This window comes from Symsagittifera roscoffensis, unplaced genomic scaffold (assembly GCF_963678635.1).
Source record: "Symsagittifera roscoffensis unplaced genomic scaffold, txSymRosc1.1 SCAFFOLD_958, whole genome shotgun sequence".
NCBI lineage: Eukaryota > Metazoa > Xenacoelomorpha > Acoela > Convolutidae > Symsagittifera > Symsagittifera roscoffensis.
This window is the reverse complement of record NW_026971362.1, coordinates 2,501-10,000: the sequence shown is the minus strand read 5'-3', so window position 1 is coordinate 10,000 and position 7,500 is coordinate 2,501. Positions and strand designations below refer to the sequence as shown.

Genomic DNA, 7,500 nt, shown 5'->3' with positions numbered 1-7,500 from the left:
TTGGTGATCCTTTGATAGATGGTCCATCTAAGATGGTCCATCTAAGAGTTGATCTAACTAAGGTTAGATTAGCTCAAGGTAGTCCTTAATGGATCACCTTAGATTCCCGAAAGATGGTTTAAAGAGAGTTGACCTGATGCAAGTTAGGTTGACTCAAGGTGATCCTTCTTGGTGATCCTTTGATAGATGGTCCATCTAAGATGGTCCATCTAAGAGTTGATCTAACTAAGGTTAGATTAGCTCAAGGTAGTCCTTAATGGATCACCTCAGATTCCCGAAAGATGGTTTAAAGAGAGTTAACCTGATGCAAGTTAGGTTGACTCAAGGTGATCCTTCTTGGTGATCCTTTGATAGATGGTCCATCTAAGATGGTCCATCTAGAGTTGATCTAACTAAGGTTAGATTAGCTCAAGGTAGTCCGTAATGGATCACCTTAGATTCCCGAAAGATGGTTTAAAGAGAGTTAACCTGATGCAAGTTAGGTTGACTCAAGGTGATCCTTCATGGTGATCCTTAGAAAGTCCATGATGGCAAGAGAGACGGTGGTGCATGATAGCATGAGACTGGGGATTGGCTCCCAGTCAAAGTACCTTGCTCTGTGGTGCATCATATTAAGAGAGAGTCAGATTCCCGAAAGAAGGCTTGATTAGAGTTGCTTAGACTCAAGCAAGTCAGTCAAGTTAACTTAGTTAAGTTAAGTAAGTTAGCTTGACTCAAGGCGGTGACGATGTACGGTCAAGTAAAAGTAGCAAGTACCCGAAAGATAGCCGAAAGACGGTTAAGTAGCAAGTAAACGAATTTCAGCGAAGTCCCAACGTCAGAAACTGGGAGAGCACCAGGATGCTCGGAGGCCTACTTCTGCCTGGTCTTCATTCCAATTAAAGACACTGACCGATCAGAAAGCAAGTAGGTACTAACTAACGCTAGTACCTAGAAGAACTGCTTTAGGAGTTAACTATCAGCAGTAGCAGTCGGTCTGAGCTCTTTCACGAGCTAAAAGCTGGGCAGTGTTAAAGAGATGAACCAGTGAAGAGAAGGAAGAAAAGATTGAATAAGCACCAGTAACAATGTTACTACACCTAGCTTTTTTTTTTTTTTTTTTTTTTTTTTTTTAACTCTTTTGTGCCAGTAATACTCATTTAGGAGTCAAATTTTGTCAATATGCTTGATGGTCAGCTGCATGAAAAAGATGGGAGCTGTGCGACCAGTGGTTCAAAAGTTATGACCCGAGCCGTAAACTCTGTAATTCGATTTTTCAGCTCGAAATTGCAGAAAAACAGCTGTTTAGGCATGAAGGAGTGCTCGCACAGCTAACTTTCAATTTTAGCGTAGAGAGCTCTGTGTGAGGGCTAGTTGGTGTAGAAAGCTCATAGTTGGATCTGTTTGAGTATAACGGTAACATGGTGGTTAGTTAACGCTTTCCACTCGTTACGCTCATCCTTCGCATCGAAGAAATACCTTGCACTTAAATGTGACGAGGTGTGGAAACGGTGTTTTCACTTTGAGAAAATTAGAGTGTTCAAAGCATCCTTTGGGATTGAATAATCAAGCATGGAATAATGGAGAATGACCCGCGTTTTACTGATGCCGGTGGCTAAAGTGCGGTAATGATTGAAAGGAACAGCCGGGGGCATTTGTATTGCTACGTTAGAGGTGAAATTCTTGGATCGTGGCAAGACAAACTACTGCGAAAGCATTTGCCAAGAATGTTTTCATTAATCAAGAACGAAAGTTAGAGTATTGAAGAGGATTAGATACCCTCGTAATTCTAACCATAAACTATACCAACTTACGATTTGTCAAAGTCTCTTCTGACTTGGCAAGAAATTAACCGGGAAACCAAAGTTTATTGGTTCCGGGGGAAGTATGGTTGCAAAATCGAAACTTAAAGGAATTGACGGAAGGGCACCACCAGGAGTGGAGCCTGCGGCTTAATTTGACTCAACACGGGAAATCTCACCAGGTCCAGACATCTTAAGGATTGACAGATTGATGATCTTTCATGATTATATGGGCGGTGGTGCATGGCCGTTCTTAGTTAGTGGAGTGATCTGTCTGGTTAATTCCGATAACGAACGAGATCTTGATCATCTAAATAGTGCCATTCTCGTTAGAGTATTGGTTACTTCTTAGAGGTACTATGTGCAATTAAATAGCACAAGTGAAGTGAGGCTATAACAGGTCTGTGATGCCCTTAGATGTCCTGGACTGCACGCGCGCTACACTGGTGAATTTAAATTGAGGGATAACCTTGGCCTATATGGTCCGGGTAATCACCTAAAATTCATGAGCGTGAAGGGGATCGAATGTTGTAACTTGCATTCGTGAACCAGGAATTCCTAGTACTCGGTAGTCAACAACTACTGGGGATTACGTCCCTGCCCTTTGTACACACCGCCCGTCGCTACTACTGATTGGATGTTTAAGCAAGAATTGCGGAAGCCCGTCGCTGAGACTTCGGTCCTGGCAATAGGTGGAAGCGGATCGAGCTTAATTGTCTAGAGGAAGTAAAAGTCGTAACAAGGTTTCCGTAGGGGAACCTGCGGAAGGATCAGTGACTAATGCCACTGTTTGAGCGAAGAGCCGGTCAGCTCATTAAATATGACCCGGTACGCAGTAGATCTTTTTGGAGATTTTGCTGAAAGGTGGTGGTGCATAATCAAGAAAGAGTCGGTGGTGCATGAGTGTAAGAGAGACGGTGGTGCATGAGACTGGGGATTGGCTCCCAGTCAAAGTAGCTTGCTCGGTGGTTGATGATAGCAAGAAAGAGTCGGTGGTGCATGAGAGTAAGAGAGACGGTGGTGCATGAGACTGGGGATTGGCTCCCAGTTAAAGTAGCTTGCTCGGTGGTTGATAATAGCAAGGAAGAGTCGGTGGTGCATGTGAGTAAGAGAGACGGTGGTGCATGAGACTGGGGATTGGCTCCCAGTTAAAGTAGCTTGCTCGGTGGTTGATAATAGCAAGGAAGAGTCGGTGGTGCATGATAGCATGATGTTCCTTCATGGTTCATCTAAGAGTTGGTCTAGCTAAGGTTAGATTGGCTCAAGGTAGTCCTTAATGGATCACCTTAGATTCCCGAAAGATAATTCAAAGAGAGTTGACCTGATGCAAGTTAGGTTAACTCAAGGTGATCCTTGTTGGTGATCCTTAGTATGATGGTGGTGCATTAGCAAGAAAAACGGTGGTGCATGATAGCTTGAGACTGGGGATGGGCTCCCAGTCAAAGTAGCTTGCTCGGTGTGGATGATAGCAAGTGAGAGTCAGTGGTGCATTATAGCAAGAGAGAAGGTAGCCAAATGTCTCGTCATTGTTGACGCCAAAATCAGGTAGCCAAATGCCTCGTCATTTTTGACGCCAAAAGCAGGTAGCCAAATGCCTCGTCATTTTTGACGCCAAAAGCAGGTAGCCAAATGCCTCGTCATTGTTGACGCCAAAAGCAGGTAGCCAAATGCCTCGTCATTGTTGACGCCAAAAGGAAGTCGCTCAAACTTGGGTATTCTGTTGATCAAAAAGCTGTTTAGATGGTAGCTTAGGAGTAACTTCTCCTAGATAAGCTTGTTTGTTGGTCGTTTAAACAGTGTACGATTTTCAGTTTGCTTTCGTTAGAGAAAGACTGAGGAAAGCGAAGGCCCGAATGCTTAAGAACAGGGTGATCTATGCTTGGGTAATCACACTTAGTACGAGAGGAACAGTGTGTTCAGTTCCCTGGTTTCAAGCGTCTGCCTGAGAAGGCGGATGCGAAGCTACAATTGATGACCTAAAGCGTAGATTGAATTGCTCTATCTGCATCATGAAAATTGCCTTTAATGGTTTAAATTGGCAGTATCAAGTATATTGATGCTGTTGACCCCGATGTCAGATAGGAATGCAATCCCCCATTGATGATGGGAGGTCGCTCGAACTTGGGTATTCTGTTGATCAAAGAGCTGTTTAGATGTAGTACCGGTGTGATACATGTGATTGCATTGAGAGAGCGTTTAAACAGTGTTCGATCTTCAGTTTGCCTTCGTAAGAGTAAGACTGAGAAAAGCGAGGGCCCAAACGCTCAAAAACAGGGTGATCTATGCTTGGGTAACACTTAGTACGAGAGGAACAGTGTGTTCAGTTCCCTGGTTTCAAGCGTCTGCCTGAGAAGGCGGATGCGAAGCTACAATTGATGACCTAAAGCGTAGATTGAATTGCTCTATCTGCATCATGAAAATTGCCTTTAATGGTTTAAATTGGCAGTATCAAGTATATTGATGCTGTTGACCCCGATGTCAGATAGGAATGCAATCCCCCATTGATGATGGGAGGTCACTCAAACTTGGGTATTCTGTTGATCAAAGAGCTGTTCAGATGTAGTACCGGTGTGATACATGTGATTGCATTGAGAGCGCGTTTAAACAGTGTTCGATCTTCAGTTTGCCGTTGTAAGAGAAAGACTGAGGAAAGCGAAGGCCCAAATGCTTAAGAACAGGGTGGTCCAGACAGCTCAAAGTCCGACTGCGGTTGGCTTTGTTCTAATCGAGTGAACACTTACTTTTGGAGAAATCCGATCGTAGGAGTGATCAGTCTTCGGATTGATCCGGTTCTTTTACTGGTGTATCTGTCAGATCCTTAGGGACTGGATAGAACACTTAAGCAAGTCGCTCGAACTTGGGTATTCTGTTGATCAAAGAGCTGTTCAGATGTAGTACCGGTGTGATACATGTGATTGCATTGAGAGAGCGTTTAAACAGTGTTCGATCTTCAGTTTGCCGTTGTAAGAGAAAGACTGAGGAAAGCGAAGGCCCAAATGCTTAAGAACAGGGTGGTCCAGACAGCTCAAAGTCCGACTGCGGTTGGCTTTGTTCTAATCGAGTGAACACTTACTTTTGGAGAAATCCGATCGTAGGAGTGATCAGTCTTCGGATTGATCCGGTTCTTTTACTGGTGTATCTGTCAGATCCTTAGGGACTGGATAGAACACTTAAGCAAGTCGCTCGAACTTGGGTATTCTGTTGATCAAAGAGCTGTTCAGATGTAGTACCGGTGTGATACATGTGATTGCATTGAGAGCGCGTTTAAACAGTGTTCGATCTTCAGTTTGCCGTTGTAAGAGAAAGACTGAGGAAAGCGAAGGCCCAAATGCTTAAGAACAGGGTGGTCCAGACAGCTCAAAGTCCGACTGCGGTTGGCTTTGTTCTAATCGAGTGAACACTTACTTTTGGAGAAATCCGATCGTAGGAGTGATCAGTCTTCGGATTGATCCGGTTCTTTTACTGGTGTATCTGTCAGATCCTTAGGGACTGGATAGAACACTTAAGCAAGTCGCTCGAACTTGGGTATTCTGTTGATCAAAGAGCTGTTCAGATGTAGTACCGGTGTGATACATGTGATTGCATTGAGAGCGCGTTTAAACAGTGTTCGATCTTCAGTTTGCCGTTGTAAGAGAAAGACTGAGGAAAGCGAAGGCCCAAATGCTTAAGAACAGGGTGGTCCAGACAGCTCAAAGTCCGACTGCGGTTGGCTTTGTTCTAATCGAGTGAACACTTACTTTTGGAGAAATCCGATCGTAGGAGTGATCAGTCTTCGGATTGATCCGGTTCTTTTACTGGTGTATCTGTCAGATCCTTAGGGACTGGATAGAACACTTAAGCAAGTCGCTCGAACTTGGGTATTCTGTTGATCAAAGAGCTGTTCAGATGTAGTACCGGTGTGATACATGTGATTGCATTGAGAGAGCGTTTAAACAGTGTTCGATCTTCAGTTTGCCGTTGTAAGAGAAAGACTGAGGAAAGCGAAGGCCCAAATGCTTAAGAACAGGGTGGTCCAGACAGCTCAAAGTCCGACTGCGGTTGGCTTTGTTCTAATCGAGTGAACACTTACTTTTGGAGAAATCCGATCGTAGGAGTGATCAGTCTTCGGATTGATCCGGTTCTTTTACTGGTGTATCTGTCAGATCCTTAGGGACTGGATAGAACACTTAAGCAAGTCGCTCGAACTTGGGTATTCTGTTGATCAAAGAGCTGTTCAGATGTAGTACCGGTGTGATACATGTGATTGCATTGAGAGCGCGTTTAAACAGTGTTCGATCTTCAGTTTGCCGTTGTAAGAGAAAGACTGAGGAAAGCGAAGGCCCAAATGCTTAAGAACAGGGTGGTCCAGACAGCTCAAAGTCCGACTGCGGTTGGCTTTGTTCTAATCGAGTGAACACTTACTTTTGGAGAAATCCGATCGTAGGAGTGATCAGTCTTCGGATTGATCCGGTTCTTTTACTGGTGTATCTGTCAGATCCTTAGGGACTGGATAGAACACTTAAGCAAGTCGCTCGAACTTGGGTATTCTGTTGATCAAAGAGCTGTTCAGATGTAGTACCGGTGTGATACATGTGATTGCATTGAGAGCGCGTTTAAACAGTGTTCGATCTTCAGTTTGCCGTTGTAAGAGAAAGACTGAGGAAAGCGAAGGCCCAAATGCTAAAAAACAGGGTGGTCGAGACAGCTCAAAGTCCGACTGCGGTTGGCTTTGTTCTAAATCAAACCAGTGCTAGATGGTCGAAAAACAACCTTCAACGGGGGATCACTAGGCTCGCTTTACGAGGAGGAGCACAGCTATATGTGTTAATTCAGTAAGAATCGCAAGATTTGTTTACTGACCTCTCTAACGCAAAAGGCGGTCTCAGCTTCGGCTGTTGATCGCGTCCGAATCAGGGTTATTTGAAATCGATTGAACGCTTACTTTTGGAGAAATCTGAGGGTAAGAGCGATCTGTCTTCGGATTGGTCCGTTCTTTTGCTGGTGTATCTACGAGATCCTTCGGGATTGGTTAGAACACTTAAATCAAGTCGCTCAAACTTGGGTATTCTGTTGATCAAAGAGCTGTTCAGATGTAGTACCGGTGTGATACATGTGATTGCATTGAGAGCGCGTTTAAACAGTGTTCGATCTTCAGTTTGCCTAAGCTAGAGTGATAAACTCCTGCACATTACTACTTCGGTAGTTTTATGGATGCTTGAGTGCCTTTAAATCGTAACCTGATTTGGACGAGAGAACCCCCTGAACTTAAGCATATCAGTAAGGGGAGGAAAAGAAATCAACCGAGAATCCCTTAGTAATGGCGAATGAACAGGGAAAAGCTCATCGGGAAGAGGAGTGGTAACACTCCTCGGTGTCCGGTATGGTTTGCTGCCTGGCTTGTTGACTTGACTGGATGTCTATTGGAAAATAGCATCAAAGAGGGTAAAAATCCCGTAACAGTCTTGTTATAACTTGTCGACGGCGCATTCCTATGAGTAGAGTTGTTTGAAAGTGCAACTCGAAGCTGGAGATATGTCTCTCCAAAAGCTAATTATAAAGCGAGACCGATAGCAAACAAGTACCGTGAGGGAAAGTTGAAAAGCACTCTGAAGAGAGAGTGAAAAGTACGTGAAACCGTTGAAGGAGAACTGGAGTGAGCGTTATCATGCCCAATGTCTTGAACTTGATTCTAGACCACCGGGTAGTGTTGTTAAAGTCTTTTGGTGATCATTGTTAAAGA

At 44.1% G+C, this 7,500-nt stretch overlaps 2 pseudogenes; both read left to right on the top strand.

The window, feature by feature from the left end:
- Positions 1-6,527: 6,527 nt before the first annotated feature.
- LOC134856334 (5.8S ribosomal RNA) lies at positions 6,528-6,679 on the top strand (annotated as a pseudogene).
- A 313-nt stretch (positions 6,680-6,992) lies between these two features.
- Positions 6,993-7,500, top strand: part of LOC134856337 (large subunit ribosomal RNA) — a pseudogene marked incomplete at its 3' end in the record, with an annotated part of 3,008 nt that continues 2,500 nt past the window's right edge.